Source organism: Ambystoma mexicanum, chromosome 3q, assembly GCF_040938575.1.
Source record: "Ambystoma mexicanum isolate Mex_15411 chromosome 3q, UKY_AmexF1_1, whole genome shotgun sequence".
NCBI lineage: Eukaryota > Metazoa > Chordata > Amphibia > Caudata > Ambystomatidae > Ambystoma > Ambystoma mexicanum.
In genome coordinates this window covers 1,042,106,500-1,042,127,334 of record NC_090926.1, presented here as the reverse complement: position 1 = coordinate 1,042,127,334, position 20,835 = coordinate 1,042,106,500, and positions in this window count along the sequence as shown.

The window sequence follows — 20,835 nt, the reverse complement described above, 5'->3', positions numbered from 1 at the left end:
GCAGTGGTTGAAACATCAAGGCGTAACTCACATCCCGCCAACAGACCGCAGCCCAAATCTACATCCCCAAACCATCATATCCTACGCATCACCTCCTACCCACTGCCGCCACCAACGGGTCTCAAGCCTGCCACACCTGAGCACATTCCAGCTCCACCTTGGGCAACAAAATACCTCCTTGAACCACCAGAAAAAAACACTTTCCACCTCCTGTTCTCCACTGGCAAACTTCCACCCTGCCACACCCGAGCACAAACCAAGCCGCTCCTTTGGCTGGCATGCAAACCTGTTAGCACACTTTTAGAATACCAACTAACATCCATCAACAACCGATCTCCATATAAACACAAGGGGAACCACTCTCTAAAACAGAGGCTAAGCTAACAGAGAACCACCACAAACACATACAATATTCTCATAATATACACACACAGAAACGCAACACTGTCACTTGCATCGAAACACTGACACAAAAGGTAACACAGCTAACAAGATTCCTTTTGAGAAAACTACCAACACATCCACCACTCAAAAAACTGGGCAGGAAATTTGAGAACCAACCAAACCATTGAAAATAGTTCCAGACGACTACGATGAAAAGTTGCCATTCTGACCAACCCAAGATGGACACTCCAAGTACCAAACTTAAAGACATGGTGGGAAGCAGAGAAGGTCATCAATCTCAATAAGGAAAACAACCCTACAGACAAGAATACAATAAGACTACAGATCATAGTCGACATGTGTCTGAGCTTCATCACACCAAGCCATTACCAGTAGCATGGTGCACACATCATGCCAAACACAGGCAAAAACCCTACCAGGCACAAGACACGCACCCATAGTGAATGACATGTGAACAACTCCGCAACTCAAATCAGATGAAAGCATGCGTCACCAACCAAACAGCAAACACACTCTACGCACTAAGCTTTAAACAGTAACTAAAATGTGATCACTTAAAATTCTACCGGTAGAGCATTCACCCCTTAACTAACAGAAGGAAACTTCATTCAACAGCGCCACTCCAAACACATAAGCAGTAAAATCAGATAAAAACTATATGCAACCAAAAAGGTTGAATTAGCATGTACAAAGTTAAAATCAGTCACTTGGCTAAAAGTCCATGTTGCTTGAACTCTCTGCAGCGTAAAGCTGAAATTCCTCAAGGGGTTAAACTAATTACACCTGTAACATTGCATATTAATATCATTTATCCAACCCACCAAACAACTGTCTCCCAAAAATAATATGTGAGAGACATGCTAAATTGATGATATCCTAAAATCCTTGCTGACTCCTTGCAGCTATGAGGCTGAAAATCCTACAAATTGTTTATAAAATAATCTGTCACTTCACCAATTTTAACCAGGCTCCACCCATCAACATCCAAGCATACACCAAAATATGTGGATTAACATTAATCCAAAATCTAACCAGGTCCCTTCTTTAACATGGAAGGCTGATACTGTTCGCGTCTGCATTCTTCCCTGTAATGAGAAAACACTTACACTGCTTTGGTTAACATCCTCTCTATTAGTAATCATACATACTTAACAGTAAAGATAGATACAGAGCTCTTAACAACGTACTCTCCCAGGCAGCAGTCTCTGTCTACAACTCACAAAAATCCCATTATTGTCCAACAACAGGAGCCTGCCACTCGACCAGGAACAGTTGCTGAGTCAGATGAAACGTTTGTGAAATGCCACAACAATTCCTGTTAAAGTGATGTTGTCACATTAGAGCCGGCGTTCCGCAACACAGCAATGATAATCACCGTTGTCCAACACTGCCTTCAAAATTCTTTCCCGCTAGACAGGAGGAGTGCTCTGCGTCCAATTAAACTCCCTGTTAGGCAGGATTATATACAGTACCCTTTGGGAACACTACACACAATTAAGACAAGGGGCAGCACAAATTCACCTTTGGTACACGCCTGTACTACACAGATAAAGTGGTAGCAGTGGCTGAGCACCAGACTCATCTCAAGAGTAAGTGAACAGTATCAAATAGTTACACAAAGGACAGCATGTACTATGATTCATGCAAACACTGACTCAAGGTTTCCAAGTAAAAGAATATATATTTATTTACTCATTAATTATATAACATTTCACTAAAGTAAAGCAGTCTAAAAATCACACACTTAATACACCACACCTTAATAAGTTCCAGACAAGTTAAGCTCCACAAAATAAGTGGGAGCAAAATGGCACTCCAACAATTTAAAAGGGAGGGAAAGACAAAGTTAGGTAGAAATTGAACCACACCAACAGGTAAGTTTTCTGGGCAATTGAGCAAGAGGAACTACAGTGATAGAATCATGTAGAAAAGGCTTAGGGCCAAAGTCAATGTGACAAAAGTCTTTTGCTCAAGATCACACAGTTCAGGGTAGGGTGCGGTAAAGTTTGTGCCACGAGTTCCGGACAAAGTTGGCCAGAAGAAAAGTTAGTGTTAAAAGAAGAGAAGGACAAGCCCTTCGATTGGCGAAAGATTTCACACACTTTCACCGCGGCTGAACGAAACGAACAACCGGATTTGCACAGTACCTTAAAACGGAGAGGGAGCTGTAGCTGAGGTGGACGTTCCTGGCGGTTCCTGCAGGCTCACTGTTCCTGGTTCGACTGTTGGACTGACACGAAGTAGGAAACTGGAGTGTCCTGCGCCACCCAGGGAAGAAACCAGCAGCAGAGCAAAACAAGGCATAAAAGGTGCGCTCCTTAAAACCCAAGCAGGGTCTGACCTTCTTGGCTATCTGGCCCACTGTAGCTCTGTAAAGTGAATTCGACCAAAGGAGGGGTACTGACTTGCAGTTTGGGCGAACTGTTTGGTCCCACCATCTCAAGCGAAGAAGATTCCTGGAGGATCTTCTCTTGTCGGAGTTGGAGATTCGGACCTGCTGCAGGGCTTCAACTGGCGGTTCAGTCATTGTAGGGGTCCTCTTTGTTAGGGAGAATTCTCTTACAAGGCTACCAGCTTTGCTGGATTTTTGGGGTTTGTTTTTTCTCCTGCTAAGAGTGAGACTCCCACTTTTAGGCATGATTTGAGGTATGTCTTTGACTTGTTATGTGCTTATGGGCTATGGGGTTTCTTTTTACTCCATAGGGTATCATCTGTTTTTCTGTATGTGTGGTACAAAGCACCCTCAGTGCAGTACCACAGGGGTGTCACAGTGACCCCAGTGGTTACCACGCGAAATATTCCACCGGAATATTCTCTATGGGATTTTCCCATTCATTTTAAACGCACCACTTTTTGGTGCAATGTTAAAGATACCACCGGTTTATTTATTTAATATTAAATCACCGGTTGGGTCTTTTTGCCAGCACTCGATTCTAAAATAGTGTTTGTGTCCGTCTCTAACTCTGACCAAGGTCGAGCCCTTTGTTCCATTATTTTGGCGGGCTTCTCCACAGACGCCCTCCAAGTGGTGCCACTCTGTCTGGGTTCCACAGGAAGGGTGGAGGGGGGAATTGGCACCCTGGACTGCGTTGCCTTAGCAACCCAAGTCACACTCTACTCTGATTGGCCCAGTGGTGAGCCGCCCGGCTCACCACTTAGCATGTGTGATTGACAGCTAGGCTGATGAATGGGGTTTTTCTGCATAAAAACAGGGCCTTTGGGACTGGAACTTCAGAAGTCGCCACAGGACCTAAGAATCCGAAGAGGGACGAAGCTGAGCCATCTGCAACGACGACACCACCGGTGAAGCCCTGCTGCAGCTACCTCATCACTTTCTCGACGACAAGAGAAGATCTTCTGCTGGACGAGTCTTCTTCCTCTGAACTGGTGGGACCAACCAGTTCACCCTTTTTCGCCTTCCAAAGACGGCCCTTGGTCGAATCTCCCGTGCCAATCACCCTGGCGGCCGGATAGCCAAGCTCACCACTTTTTGACTGCGAATAAAAGGACCGCACCTTTTAATCGGGAACTCCGCGGCTGGTTTCATCTCTGTGCAGTGCAACGACTCCAAGTTTCCTCTTCAACGAGATCCTCTCTTCCCCTGGTCGGAACAACAAACTGCAACCACTGCCAGGAACAACTTCCCCCGCTGGAGCTTCCCTTCTCTTTAAGGTACTGTGTCCTGCCTGGCCTCCCTTTCTACAGATTGCTAAAGGTGACCCTTAAATCCTTGGCTTCTATACTGGGTTGGCTCCAGACCTCTAACTATATCTTTTTATACACTCTGCAAAGACTTTCAGTGCACTTTAAACCATGTGATCCTGGGCACATTTCACTTTGCTCCATTTAAAGTGGGCCTGACCTATGAACATTGGCTCTACAGTATAACCTACCTTTCTCCCCTTGCTCTGAACTCTTAAAAGTGTTGGGAAATGTTTTATTGTATGCTCTGCCTTTTCTCTCCCTTTTTAACCTAAACTATTGGAGTGCCATCTAGGTTAAGCACTCACTTCTGTCTTAACAAATAGTTGTGCTTTAACCCTGACTTGTCTGATAGTTATCAAGGGAGGCGTGTATACTTACCTGACTGTGTTATGGATTACTTTTCATTTAGAGTGCTAGTGTATTACCTAAAGTGTATTTTAAATAAATAACTATATACTTTTATACAAAGCTCTGGTCAGTGTTTGTTTGCTCTACTGTGTTTTGGCCCCATTGTGTATACTCTGCATACTGCAATACTCTTCTTGAGAGAAGTCTGACTGCCCAGCCACAGCTACTTGGTAAATCTGGGTGGTGCAGACTGCTACCAATTGGGTTTACTGCTGCTCCTGTAGTCTTAATCTTTTTGCAGTGTTCCCCAAGGGAACTGCACAGGATTTTGCCTAACACTCTTCCATCAGCTCCTCGTCGGTTCTTTCGTTCCAGTGGCGACTCTGCCTTTCCAGTCCCAGAGACCTGCTTTTTATGCAGTTTTCCCCATTCACACAGTCTGGCTGTCAATCACACAGCAGGGTGGCTGTCCTGGCAAGGACAGTCACCCAGCCAATGAAACAAGAGTGCGACTTGGATTACCAAGGGAACCCATGGCAGGGGTCCTAAGACCCCTCCCTCACATCCTGCCTACCCAGACTTTCAGGCGCCTTAGGAGAGCTTCTGTGCAGAAGCCCGCGAGAAGGTAGCAAACAAAGGAACCAAACCTGGTTTGACGCGCAGAGAAAAACACCAGAAAGACATTTTCAACGAGAAATGGCGACTAAACCCAGCCGGAACAATATTAAAATCAATATGGTCAAGCGGGTTTAAGTTCGAGGCTACTAAGATAGCCTAAAACAATACCAGGGTTATTTACGATAACCACGGTAGAAACAATAGGGTAGTTACCACTGCCACCAGCCAAGTCTTGATGAAAAGGGAGTGAAACAGTGCTCCAAGAGAGACGGACAAAAAGGGATAATAATTAACCCTTTCCAGTACTCCATGTAAGATCGGGTGTACTGGGTCTGTGGTTTAAAGACACTATATAAAGTTAATGGCAACTTTACATATTTCTGGGAGACAGTAGTCAGTCCCAGAAACTGGAGTCAGGGGGAAGTCTGAAAGACAACCCTGTGTCACTGCACTGAGGGTGCTGTGTAACATACACAAGAAAGGGGTGTCTATGGAGTATGTGAGGCTCCATAGCCCAAGATCACACAAAAAGGTAAAAACACACACAGTAAAACACACGTAAGAGTGGGAAAAAAGGCTCACACTCTTACTAAGTGAAAAAATAAATCCTAGAAATCCAGAAAAGCTGCTTTGGGACTCTATAGGTAAGGGAAATTAGCCATTCCCCTTAGAGAATTCTCCCTAACACTCGCGCTACCACCCCCCCACCCCCCGACTAAGGGACAGGAGGATTTAATCCACTCCTGGATGAATCTCTACCTCTAGTCGGTTAAAAACATCCTAGAGAGACCATCAGCATTTTGGTGGTGACATTCTGCTCTGTGCTCAATGGTGAAATCAAACCCTTGCAGGCAGATTGACCATCTCAGCACATTTGGGTTCTCCCCTTTCATTTGCATTATCCATCTCAAGGGTTGGTGGTCAGTTTCAATCACAAAAGTAGATCCATACAATTATGGTCTAAACTTCTTCAAAGACCACACAATGGCAAAACATTCACGCTCTATGGTTGCCCACCTTGTTTCTGGTTACTTCAGTTTCCTACTGATGAAGCAAATGGGGTGCTCTCTACCTTTCTCATCCAGTTGACTAAGGACTGCACCTATACCTGTATTGGAGGCATCTGTCTGCACAATGAAGGGTTGGTGATAATCCAGAGCTATTAGGACTGGAGCTTGACAAAGGGCTTTCTTCAGGTTTTCAAAGGCTTGAGTGCACTCCTCACTCCATTTAACCTTTTTAGGGAATTTTGGAGAGGCGATCACATTCAAGGAAGAAGCTATGGTCGCATAGTTGTCTATGAAGTTCCTGTAGTACCCAGTGAGATCTAGGAAAGCTCTCACTTGGGTTTGAGTAGTAGGGGTGGCCCCGTTTTGCACAGCTTGTACTTTGCTGGGCAATGGCCTTATTTCACCTCCTCCTACCTCATGACCAAGGTAGACCACTTTGCTCTGACCAATTTGAAAAACCTGCAAAACATATCCTAAGTGATCAATGTGTTCTTTCCATGTAGGGCTGAACACTGCAATGTCATCCAAGTATGCCATGCAGACGTCCTCCATCCCATTCAGAACTTGATTGACCATCCTTTGGAATGTTGCAGGTGCATTCTGTAATCCAAAAGGCATAACCTTAAACTGGTAAAGGTCTGCTGGGGTGGAGAATGCAGTTTTCTCCTTGGCATGGTCTGTCAGGGCTATTTGCCAATAGCCTGAAGTGAGGCCAAATGTACCGAGGTACTTGGCTGAACCAAGTCTATCCACCAGCTCATCTGTCCTTGGCAAAGGATGGGCATCAGTCTTAGTGACTGCATTTAGAACTATATAGTCCACACAGAATCTCAACTCCTTGGATCCTGCCTTTGGTACTATTACAACTGGATTAGATCATGGACTGGTAGAGGGCTCTATAACCCTGAGATCAAGCATCTTGTTGACCTCTCCTTTGATGTGGGATCTCACATGTTCTGACATTCTGTACCGCCTGATTTTGACAGATAAACAATCACCAGTGAGGATATTATGCTGGCCCCAAGGGGTCAAGCCTGGTGAGAGTGAATACAGGGAGGCAAACTGATTCAACAGAACTTTGCACTCCTCCTGTTGTTCAGAAGTCAGTTGAGAAGAGAGATTAACTCCTATTTTCTCATACAAAGGTTGGCCTCTGAGGAGGCCAGGTAGAGGTTCACTCTCCTCGTCCTCTTGAGCTGAAGCTAGAAGCAAAGCTCCCACTTCTGGTCTCGAGACATATGCCTTTAAACGGTTGATGTGAAAGACTCTGGGAGCCTCCTTAGGTCTGCCTATGTCCACCAAATAGTATACCTCTCCAAGTTTGCCCACAACCTTGAAGGGTCCTATCCATTTGTCCTGCAAGGCCCTCTGCCTTGCTGGCACCATAACTAATACAAGCTGGTCTTGAGTGACTCAACCATGCTGGCCTTCTGGCCATGCCAATGTTTGACCAGAGTCTGACCTGCTTTTAAGTTATCACTAGCTTCTGCCATCATGTGTGACATTCTCCTCCGGAGACCTATCACATAGTCAGTCACTCTGACTGGCTTGGGGGAAGGAGCACTCTCCAACCCCTCCTTAATCAGGCCCAAAGGACCTCCGACTGGATGGCCCTAGAGAAGTTCAAAGGGTCTGTAACCTACTCCCTCCTGAGGGACTTCTCTATAAGCAAAGAGAAGGCATGGCATTAGAAGGTCCCACTTCTTTCTAAGGGGTTCTTCCAAAGCACCTATCATGCTCTTGTCTGTGGATGGTAGGCTGTAGAGAACTTTTAAGTGACACCACAGTTTTTCCACATGGCTTGCATGTAGTGGGACATAAAATTGGATACCCTGTCGGATATCACTTCCTTAGGAAACCCTACTCTGGTAAAAATACCAAGTAGAGCCTTAGCCACAGCCTGAGCCGTAACAGTTCTCATAGGTATGTCTTCTGGGTATCTTGTAGCATGGTCTACTACAACCAGGATAAACCTGTTCCCTGAAGATTTAGGAGGGTCAAGGGTTCCGACAATGTCAATGCCCACCCTCTCAAAAGGAACTCCCACCACAGGGAGAGGCACCAGGGGTGCCACATTCTTGGCTCCACTCTTGCCAGAGGTTTGGCAAGTGTGACAGCGCCTACAGAATTTGTCAACTTCTGAGCCCATTTTAGGCCAGTAGAAGTAGAGAGAGAGCCTTTCCTTGGTCTTCCTGGAGCTCGAGTGACCAGCCAAAGGTATCCCGTGAGCTAACTGTAGGAACTGGAGTCTATTGGCAAGGGGCGCTACAATTCTTTTGCAGTCCCCATGGATAGACTCAGTTGGTTCACTGTAGAAGAGGCCATCTTCCCAGATTAACCTGTGCTTCCCAACTTCTTGCCCATCAAGTTGGTTAGCAGCCTGTTGTTGAAGACCTTCAAGCGTAGGACACTCTCTCTGTCCTCTGCTGAAGTCTGCCCTGGTGGGTTCACCTTCTGCCAGTAAAGACTACAGCTCAGGATGGTCAACAGGGTCAAGATCCCCAACTAAGACAGTGTCTTCTTGCAGATCTGATTCTTCAGAAACTGGCTCAACCACACAAGGGTGCACCTCACACTCTGCCTCAGCAGGTGGGGGAAGTCACAGGTGGGACTTTGGACAATCTTGGGGATGTCCGTGTTGGTAGCACAGGGGTTCTGTCTGACTTTTTCCTGGAGGTCTTGGGATTCCGCTTTGCCTCTGTTTTCCTAGAAGAACAAGTTACTTTCTTACCTGGTAACGTTCTTTCGATGGGATGGTCCGACGACGTATTCCATATCTATGACATGTAATCACCACAGCTGTGCTGCTTCAGAAACTTTTTTCGGCATCTGCGTCCGACATCATCCGATGTGATAAGTAGGACGCACAACGCCCCTAGCCTCAGTTGTAGTTTTTTCCCCCAGAACGTGTGACCTTAGTCAACTGCCAGTCAGACACAAAGCCTTGCGGAACGTAAGCTGCAATCGCAAAAGAAATTCTGCAGCGGGGAAGGCAGGGAGGGAGCGACATGGAATACGTCGTCGGACCATCCCATCGAAAGAACGTTACCAGGTAAGAAAGTAACTTGTTCTTCGAGGGGATTGGGTCATCCGACGTATTCCTTATCTATGACAGACTCCCAAAGCAGTACCAGAGCAAGGAGGAGGGAAAGAATTTAGAATCAAAATTTAGAATTGCCAATCAAATAGCAGAGCAAAGGACCGCCTTGCCAAAGGCCAGATCCTGTCCCCGGATGGAATCGAGGGAATAGTGACGTACAAATGTATGTACTGAAGCCCAGGTGGCTGCATCACAGATGTTGCGAATAGGAACACCCCTCTGCAGGGCAGTAGATGCAGCCATACCCCTGGTAGAATGGGCCTGTAAGCCAGCCGGTGGGTCTATACCCGCCAAGCGGTAACACTCCGAGATGGCCAAAATAATCCAGCGAGACAAAGTCTGTTTCGTCACAGCCTGTCCCAGACGCTTTCCAGCGTAACCAATAAAGAGTTGATCGTCCACTCTGACCCGGGACATGCGTGAAACATAAAAGCTTAAAGCTCTCCTAGGATCAAGCCTATGGAGCCTCTCCTCTTCCTTACCAGGATGCAGAGGATAGAATGCTGGAAGAACAACCTTCTGGGACAAATGAATTTCCGAAACCACCTTCGGAAGAAAAGAAGGACGAACTCTAACGACAACCCTGTCCTTGTGAAATACAGTGAAGGGTGGCTTAACTGAAAGTGCCTGTAACTCACTCACTCTGCGAGCGGAAGTAACCGCAACTAAAAACATAGTTTTCAGAGTTAATAGCCTCAAAGGGCAAGAATGCAAAGGCTCAAACGGAGCACCCATAAGAAACTTAAGAACAAGGTTCAAATCCTACCCGGGCACTAGGAAAGGTGAAGGAGGGAACACATTAGTGAGCCCTTTCAGAAACTGTGAAATTATAGGGATTTTAAAGTAGGAACACTCTTCAGACGATCGCTTAAAGATGGACAGCGCCGCCAGGTAACCTTTAATGGTACCCACTTGCAAGCCCCTACCATGGGGATGTCACATGCAAAAGGATCCACATTCTGAACTCTGCACCAGTCGCAGAACCGCCAACGGCAACGGTACAGAGACTTTGTTGCTGGCCGTCGGGCCGAGAGCAACACCTCCATCACGTCTTCAGGGAGGTCCCAATCCTTATACCTCAACCTTTCAGAAGCCAAGCTTGAAGGTTGAGGGATCTGACCTCTGGATGGAGAACCTGACCCCCCTCCCGTGAGAGCAGACCGTCTCGGTAGGGAAGACGACGTGGAGGACAGATGGACAAGTCGAGAAGGTCCGGGTACCACGTCCTCCGAGCCCACGCCGGAGCAATGAGGATCATCCGGGAACCGAACATCCATAACCTCCGCAGCACTTGCAGGATGACGGGGACTGGAGGAAACGAGTACAGCAGTGGGAATGACCACTCCACCACAAACGCGTCTCCTAAGGCTCCTTTTGGAGGAAATTCCCACGATCAGAACCTCTCGCACTTCCGGTTGACACTGGAGGCGAAGAGATCCACTTGAGGGGTCCCCCAAAGGGCGAAGATCTCCAGGAGAATCTCCTGAGCCAACTCCCACTCGTGAGAGATCGTGCTCTGCCTGCTCAGAGCGTCCGCCGTCATGTTTTCGTCTCCGGCCAGATGAACTGCCGAGATTGAAACGTCCTGCTGGATGGCCCAGAACTCGGGCTGCATAGCCTCCCTGCACAGAGGAAGTGACCCTGCCCCCCCTTTTTGTTGAGGTAGTGCATGGCCACTGTGTTGTCCATCAAGATCAGGACATTCTTTCCTCGCACAGTCGGCAGAAAAGCCTTCAGGGCTAGCCTGACGGCCCTCAGCTCCAACAGATTGATATGGAGTCTGGACTCCGACGGAGACCAACGACCGCTGACTGTCAGCTCGTTGGCATGAGCTCCCCATCCCGTGAGGGATGCATCTGTCACGATCGTCACCTCCGGCCAGGGAAGCCAAAATGGAGCCCCCTTCATCAAGTTGCCTTCGACGGCCCACCACAGAATGTCCCGGACGACCGAGGGCGGCACCTGAACCGGGTCCGACATCCTGCCAGAGGACTGCGACCATTGCATCTTGAGTGCCCACTGCAAAGATCTCATCCGCAGGCGAGCCTCTGGCACCAGAAGAATGCAGGATGCCATGAGGCCGAGCAACCTCAAGAAGTCGAACGCTGGGAGCGTCTGGGCATGCTGAAACTTGTGCACCATCTGCTGAATGTGAAGAGCCCTCACCTTGGGAGGAAAACACTGCCCCAGGGAAGTGTCGAGCACTGCTCCGATGTACTGGAGCCGCTGTGTTGGCGTCAAATGGGACTTCTTTAAATTGAGGGAGAAGTCCAGCCTGTGAAGGGAGTGGCAGGTGACCGACAGATGATCCAGGACTTGCTCGGGAGAGCTCCCCCTGATCAACCAATCGGCCAGGTAGGGGTAGACGTGAATCCCCTTGCCTGAGATGCGCTGCCACCACCACCATGAGCTTGGTGAAAACCCTCGGGGCGGAGGTCAATCCGAACGGCAGGACCCGAAACTGAAAGTGTGAGTCGCCAACCGCGAACCTCAGGTACTTCTTGTGCTTGGGATGGATCGGTACATGGAAGTAAGCATCCTTGAGGTCGAGAGACACCAACCAGTCCTGAAGCTGAAGGGCCTGGAGGACTTGAGAGAGAGTAACCATCTTGAACTTGTCCTTCCTGAGGAGTTTGTTCAAACCGCGCAAGTCCATGATGGGTCTCAATCCCCCGTCTTTCTTTGAAATCAAAAAATAAGGGGAATACCATCCCTTGTTCCTCTCCGCTACAGGCACCAGTTCTATGGCGCCTTTCTCCAGCAGGGCTTGAATTTTTCCGGATCCGGACTCAGCAAAGAGAGGTTCCCCGGTGGATTGTTGTGAGGCCACTGCCGAAAGGGGAGACAGTAGCCGTGGGTTATGATCTCCAGAACCCACACATCTGAAGTAATGGCACGCCACTCTACAAAATGCTGCGCCAGCCTTCCCCCAACCGGCGAACCATGGGACATGGCCTCATGACTGAGTGGTAGCGGCTGCGGCGTTACCTGAGGGCAAAGAGGCAACTGCCCGAGCGGCCTTGGCACCACGGGTACCCTGTCGTCCACCTCTGGTACCCCTGCGTTGGCCTCTTTGACTGCCAGCTCCTCTCGCTTTACTGAAGGACGAGTAATAGCGAAAGGATCCACCCCTCCATTGCTGTCCCCTAGGACGAAAAGGCGGAGGTTGGCGAACTGCAGCGCCCAACGACTTTGCTGCAGCTTTGGAGGTCTGCAACCTCTCAAGGCCCTCGTCAGCCTTGCTGCCAAAAAGGTGTTCACCGTCAAAGGGCATGTTGAGGAGCCGGGACTGCACATCAGGAGCAAACCCCGACTTCCGCAACCACGCAAACCTGCGTATCACGGAGCTCGCCGCGATGGACCTGCTGACGCATTCAGCCATGTTGAAACCCGACTGAACGGACTCACACATGGCATCCTTACCATCCTGGACCATAGCAAGGAAACCATCCCGTTCGTCCCGTTCGGGAATATGTTCAGCCGCTAACGCAACACAGTTTCACAGAGTGTGTGTGAAACGAGACAAGGCACAAATGGAGTTGGCCGCCTGAAGCGCCATACCACCAGAAGAAAACACTTTCTTCACCCAGCCATCAAAACTTTTGTCGTCCCTATCAGGAGGGATGGTAGGGTACGACGCTTGCTTTGCCGGGGCCGTGGCCGCCTGCACCACCAAACTCTCCGGAGTGGGGTGCCTGGTCAAGTAGCAGGGGTCGCTACTGGCTGGACGGTATTTTCGCGACGAGGACCTGCCCACCGCCGGGAGACTCTCCGGAGCAGTCCAAGCCGCTGCCACCCTTCTCTGTAGAGCCATATGAAACGGCAGTACCGGGTCAGTTGGGGGACCAACAACAAGGATGTCCGTGAGATCATCCTGCACAAACTACCCTGGGGGAGCAGACCATCCCAAGTACTCGGAAACCCTAGCCATAAGGCACCGGTACGAGGAATCGGCATGAGAGCCAGGCTCAGGCCTACAAAACTCTACCTCCGGAGAGGTGTCCAGTCCACTGGCATCATGCAGTGACTGCCTCAAATCGTCAAACTGACTTTGGCCCGAGACCATTTCATCTGGAACCTGACTAGGAACCAGGCCATCAAAATCCTCATCCACCTCCGAAATATATTCCAGGTGGCGAAAAGAAGGCACCCGAGAGTGCTTGCTCTTAACCAGAGCCTTCCTAGGGGGTTCCCCCGTGCCACGGGGTACCTTCGACACCCCCGCCTCGAAAGGCGTCGAGTGAATCGGCATTTATGGCGTCGACACAGTCCTCAAAGCCTGAGCCTCGAGAAAGCCTGTCGACGCCCTCGACGCCTCAGGCGTTGATGTCTTCCTCAAAGACATCACAGGTGCACACAGTCTTGAACGCGTCGAGGACCGGGACCTGGAACGGGTACGTCGAGAACGAGTCCCCTTGTCCGAACGGGACCTCTCCCGTGACTCGTGCCGACCACTCTTGCGAGCTGTGTCTCTCGACCTCTCACGGCCGACCCCACTCGGGGGCACAGACGGCTTAGTACCCTGCGACTCAAGAATCGCCAGTATTTTCTTCCCGAAGGAAGCCCATTCCTCCGGCGTCGCACGGCTGGTGGGGTAAGCGACGTGCCAGGCAGAGTCCTCAGAAGAGGACCTGGAAGACGACCGCTGTCGGCGCTTCCGGCAATGCCTCGAAGAGGCGGAGGAGTGGCGAGACCGACTACTAGAAGGAGACCCACGAGACTTCTGACGATGACGCGGAGAGTCACCTCTCGAATCATCCGTCGAAAGCCCCGCAGACTTCGACTTCCGGGGCTTGGACACCCGACCTACCGACAACTTCTTCTTACGTTCACGTAAGGCTTTGGACGTGAGCGACTGGCAGTCGATAGTCATCCGTGTCGTGGGCCTCCCCGAGGCACAAGAGGCAGGCGTCGTGCGAGTCCGTCACCGACATCTTGGACCCACACTCCCCGCACTTCTTGAAGCCCGGACGCAGGGTCGAAGACGAAGTAGAAGACATCTTCACACGAAGGATTATCTCACAAAAACGAACAGGTTCGAAGAACCGAGAAGAACAGAACTCCAAACAGTCGAGGCGTAACCGAGATTCACGAAGCAACACGTTCGCGGAAAAAACGGAACTGAGACTACGGGCGTCGTGCGTCCTACTTATCACATCGGATGACGTCGGAGGAGGTCCTCGACGACGGCACATCAACGTCATCGACGCAGAAAAATGTTTCCGAAGCAGCACAGCTGTGGTGATTACGTGTCATAGATATGGAATACGTCGGAGGGCCCAATCCCCTCGAATTAAGCCTTCTGGCTCCCGCCACCCAGGCTACATAGTTCTACCTGGGTGGAACATCAATTTGAAAACTAACATTCGACATACACTCCAAACATTCTACAATGACATCACACAGACTCCAAGCAACCTCACAGGACTCCAGCTCACACAGGCAGAAGGAAAACAAGATACAACACACCCTCTCATTTTGCATCAATTTCTACCCCTCCTTGAGTAGTTGTAGGTCTCCCCCCCACCCCTCTCTCTCTGATTATTTTTGCTACCCAGGACATGATATCCCCGAATCCCCTGAGGCCTTTGCCTCTATTTAGTTTACTGTGGGCCGATCATTCAGCTCAATTCATTCCGAATATCGCTGCCTCTCTGACATGTTCACATCCTGGCACCAAACTGCAATACAGAAATCGGAAAACAGCTGGTTTCAATGAGGATCCGATCCCATCTCTCCTCGAGTCCAAAGTAAATTCATCAAACCGGTCTGATCCTCTCCCAAGATTTCTAAAGCATTCCGTTGCTTCCTAAATCTACGTCCATGCTCAATAAATATCCTCATGATAATAACAAAAGGCTTTGACAAACTGATCTGAGGGGCTATTAATTCAGTTGCCTCAAACCACTGCCAACCCAGAAATATGTTCACGAACAACTCTAGTTTTCTGAGAAATTAAAGATTCTCCCAAGCACTATTCACAAATGGAGACGCAATACCAATAAACATAATACATTAGCATTATGGACATGTTACATGCTTGAGGCACAGAAGATGCTATCACTCTAATGTCACCCAACCAAAATCATTTTTGGATCACATCGAATTGAAAAACCTATTTTCGATTATTGAGATTCACTGCAGATAATTCTCTCCTAGATCTGGCACAAGCAGGTTTCAGACCTGGTGACAACACTGCATTAGTGTAAACTTCAATATGTAATGCTTTCAAGACAACTGGGATCCAACAAAACACAGTGATACAGCTCTGATCCTCCTTGATGTTTTGGCTACTTTCGACTTAGTTGCTCATAACATTCTAAAATGCTGCTAATTCGAAGTAGACATTTAAGATCCGACACTGGACAGGATCATTTATTTTAGAAACAAACATGACCAGTGTGTTATGATTGAACAATTCTAATAGGACCATAAGAAATGTGGCATGCCCCAAGGCTCGTGTGTTTCTACTTTTGAACCTTTACCTCTCACCTCAGCTCATTCATATGATCACTACATTTCTCTAGCCATAACTCAGCTGATGACTCACACTCAGTAAACTGACCTTTAGATGGCATCAAATCAGTTGCTAATTAACCCCAGAAAAGATACAAAATTTAATCTCAGGTGAAATGGTCCTATAGTGTGATGAGTGGTGCAATTTAAACTCTTTTTCCCCCGCAAGCACACTCTCCTCACCTGAGCTGTCTGAGTTGTCGGTCTCTTGCAGACGTCGTCGTGCAAGGTAGTCTCTTCCCTTCTTATGATGAATGTGCTCGTCACGGAGGGAAGCCACAGTGACCCCTGGATAGACAGCTGTCCCGTGACTCCCTTTCCGGAACCAAGCCGGAAATCAGGGAAAAACCCAAAAGGGGAAAGACCCTGCAGAGCAGTGTAGACTCTTCTAATCCGGATGAGAGGATAGTCGCTGAATTGAGCAATGGAGCGAGGCGGATTGCAGAGTAGATGTCCAACAGTCTAAACCATGGAGTAGTAGAGTCAGGGAAGACGGAAGCTCCTAGTGGTAGTTAGAAAATATGGCACTGGTTCCAGGAAGAGGAGAATAGGTATGCAGCAAGCCCAGCTCAAAGGAGCCCAGCAGGAAGAGAGTACGGGAAGGATTCCCGAAATCAGGAGAGAGAAAATGGAAAAAGCACACCGGAGTACCGCCCGGAGCAGCCGAGGAAATAGAAGCGAGGAGTAGCGTTCCGAGGAAAGAAACAGGAACACAGGTGAACAGGAAAACCCTCTGGCAGATCTGAAAGTTGGACGGCAGAGGATCGGAGCGAGGAAACCCGGAAACAGGAAGTGTCCAAAGTGGGTTGCAACGCAGCGTCTACCAGGAGGCGAGGAGTTTCAATACTTCCAGCAGCGCTGCGTCACGTAACTGGGGCTGGTAGCAAGCACACAGAGAAAGGACTAAAACACCCTACCTCTGTGTCTCCAGCTCCAACACGGAAACAAATGCCAATTACGGCTATGGCTGTGACGGCGGATGACAGTATGCCCCTCCTTAGACCATAAACACCCCGGCTTCCCTGGGTGCAAGCGGTGGAATCTGGCAAGCAACCGGGGGGCATGTACCTGAGAAGCCGGTTCCCAGGAGTCCTCCGACTCCGGGTAACCCTTCCATGACAAGAGGTATTCCAACCTACCACGGTAAAACCTAGAATCTCTAACCGCAGAAACCTCATACTCATCCTGGGTGGATGTAGGCACAAGAATTTGCCGGGAGAGAGACCTGTGGTGAGGATCTGGATAGTAAGTCTTGAGGAGAGAGGAATGAAAAACAGGGTGAATGCGTTTAAGAGAAGGGTTGAGTTGAAGACGATAGGTCACAGGATTGGTCTTGGAGAGAATGGAAAAAGGCCCCAAGAAGCGTGGAGACAGTTTGGAAGGTCTTGTCCATCGGGGAAGATACTTTGTAGACAACCACACCTTGTCTCCTGGCTTCCATGAAGGGCATTCTCTACGGTGCTTGTCAGCTCCAACCTTATTCCTTCGTCTGCTTTCTTCCAATCCTTGCAATGCGCTGGTATGTGCCTCTTGGATATTTCTCAAAACCTCTTCAGCGGTTGGAAAATCGGGGTACCTCTGGTATTAGAAATCTTGGGTGGACTCCGTAAGTACAAAAAAACAGAGAAAGGCCTCTGGCAGAGTGTTTGGAATTATTGTAGGAGAACTCTGCCGTGGGAAGTAGAGAGACTCAATTGTCTTGATGTTGAGAAATGAAACATCTCAAATATTGTTCTAGAGTGGCGTTGAGACGCTCGGTTTGGCCATTTGATTGCAGATGGAAACCGGAAGAAAGGGCTCTTTCTACCCCCAATCGGTCACACAAGGCTGTCTAGAATTTTGAAATGTACTGACTTCTCCGATCAGAAATTATATTGTCAGGGAGACCATGTAATTTGAAAATGTCTCGGGCAAAGGTTTCCGCCATCTTGGTTGCGGTAGGTAATCTCGGAAGGGGCGAGAAATGTGCCAATTTGGAAAAAGCATCCACCATCACCATGATACAAGTACATGATTCGGACTCTGGAAGATCCACTATAAAGTCCGTGGAGATGAGTCCCCATGGGCGAGGCGGCTTCTCCACCTGAGTGAGGAGTCCCAGAGGTTTGCCTGAGGCATACTTGGCCTTGGTACAAATTGGACAAGATTTCACATATTCAAACACCTCCTTTCTTATGTTGGGCCAGAGAAACGACCTTGAGATGAGTTCTAAGGTGCCGTCTACACTTCTGTGTCCCACCATACGTGAGTCATGACGCCATCTCGGGATCTTCCTGCGTAGAGGTCCTTCTGGGATATACCACTTCTTCTTATAAAACACTGTCCATCCTTTACTTGAAAGGGGGAATCAGAAAAGAAGGAGATTTGAGGCAATTCTTGCGTGACAGCAGCCTTTACCTCTTGAAGAAAAGAACCCACCATTGCTAGGATCTGGTTTCGGTGGAACATGGGCTCGGTCTTGACAGACACTGTTTCAGTATGGGTGTCCTTGCGAGACAAAGTGTCAGCTAGTCGATTAAGCGACCCCGGAATGTATGTGATCTGGAAGTCGTACTGTGAAAACAGATAAGCCCATCTTGCCTGTCTGGAGTTTGAACATTCCATCTCTTGTAAGGCCTTCAGATTCTTGTGATCTGTGCGGATGAGTAACTGGTGGCGGGCACCCATGAGGAGGTGCCACCATTCTTTACAAGCCAATTTCATCGCCAGTAACTCCTTTTCAAGAACAGAATAATTGAGTTGGCTGGTAGAGAGTGTCTTAGATAGGTAGGCGACCGGGTGTTCTACATCCTGAAAGGTCTGAAGTAACACAGCCCCAACAGCAATGGCAGAAGCGTCCGTCTCAAGAATAAATGGTAGAGTTTGATCCGGATGTTGTAGAATTGGGGCTGAGCAGAAAAGGCTTTTCAGATGACAGAAGCTCTCCTCCGCCTCAGTGGACCAGGAAAACGGGTAGGCCTCCTTCTTGAGCAATCGGGTAATGGGATACACCACTTCTGAAAAATTCGGAATAAATCTCCTACAATAATTCGAGAGACCCAAGAACCGCTGCACCTCCCGAACAGAAGTAGGGGCTGACCAGTCGAGAATGGCGTGTACCTTGTCTGGGTCCATGGCGATCCCTTCCTCAGACAGTACATATCCCAAGTATTGCACCAAAGGTACAGCGAATTAGCATTTTTCTGCCTTGACCAGTAGAGTGCTCTTTTGCAGGCGATTCAGAACTTGCTTGACTTGTTCGATGTGGTCCTCCATGTTAGATGAAAAAATCAAGATATCATCCAGATAAATGATGACTGATATCGAAAGCATGTCGGAAAACATCCGGTCCATAAATCTCTGGAATACCGCTGGTGCATTCACCAATCCAAACGGCATTACCTTATATTCAAACAAGCCCAGAGGGGTACGGAATGCTGTCTTCCATTCGTCTCCTTGGGCAATCCGTAGCAGATGGTATGCGTTTCAAAGATCAAGCTTGGTAAATACTCTAGCCCCTTGTACAGTCTCAATTATGTCAGTGATAAGGGGCATCGGATACCTATCACGAATGGTAACCTTATTTAGACCCCGGTAGTCTAGACAGGGTCTAAGATCGGTGGAGTCTCTCTTCTTAATGAAAAATAAAGGGGCTCCTGCAGGGGATTTTGATGGTTGTATAAGGCCATTCTCCATATTGGTATCTAAGTATTTCCGAAGATCCTGTTTCTCCGTCTGCGTGAGAGAGAACATCCGACCAAACGGAACCAGGGCATTGGGTTCCAAGTCGATGGTACAGTCCTCTGGCCGATGAGGCGGCAATTTGGCATGAAGGCACTCTTGAAACACTTCAGAAAATCCTGAGCAATAACTGGGTAATGCATGGACTCCCACGTGATTGTTGGAAAAAATCTTGACCGGCTGTAGATCTCCCCTACACTCCAACTGAAAACAGTTGGTAGCGCAATACGGGGATTTGAAGCTTAGCTGATCTCAGACCAGTTTATCAATGGATTATGTCTACGGAGCCATGTCATGCCCAATATAATGGGAAAATAGGCGGCCCTGATGATGTCAAAACATAAGACTTCCTTGTGTTGGTCTATCGTCAAAGAAAGTTCTTCCGTGATATGGGTAATAGAACCAGAAGACAATGGTGTCCCATCCACTCCTTCAACCTTCTGACCTTCCTTCCGTGGTATCCGGCGGAGACCCACCTTGTCTGCCCACAGGGTGTCAGCAAAGTTACCCGCCGCTCCACAATCCAGTAGGGCTAGGGTCTTAACTTGTCTGTCCTCTAGGTCAAGATGTACAGGAATCACCATGAGTCTGGAGTCCTCTTTAGACTCGGGAGATGCAACTGAAAGAGAGACATAGGTACGCTGAGAAAGGTTGGGAGACCCCCGGTCGTTTGTCCCTACTGACGCCGAGGGTATTCGTTTCCCGATCTCTTGTTTGGTAATTCTGTGCAGTCTTTGAGAAGATGTTGGTCTGAACCACAGTAGGCACATAATCCTTTTTCTCTTCTGCAACGTCTTTCAGCAGCTGATAACGGTGCTCTGGTGGCGTCGATCTGCATTGGTTCTTCAGAAGAAGTAGCAGTAGAGCGCCCAGGGAGTGAGTGTGCAGAGGGTTCTGAAGGATAACCAGGGCTTCTTTGTTTGCGACGCTCCGCCCTTCTTTCCTGTAGATACTCTATGTGAAGAGCAGCTGCTAGCAGGTCTGAAAAAGTGGGTGAACGAGGAGACCTGGCCAGTTCATCTTTGATGTCTTCCTTCAATCCTCTCCTGAATATGGCATATTGTGCTGTCTCAGGCCACCCCGCTCCAGCTGCCAAGGTTTTGAAAGAGGTGATGTAAGACAATACATCTAGAGAACCTTGTTTGACATCCTGTAAATCTTCACAGGCGGTAAAGGACAACTCTGGTCGTTCAAAAGTCTGCTTTAGTAAAATCTGAAACTTTGGAAAATCCTGCAAAATGGCGTTTCCACTAGTCACCAATGGTGTAGCCCAGGACAGTGCGTTTCCTGTCATATTTGAAATTAGGAAACCCACCCGTGCTTGATCTGTAGCAAAGGTACGAGGCCTAAAGGTGAAATAAACCATGCATGCTTCCAGAAACTCCTTCACCTTTTTGGGAGATCCATTGAATT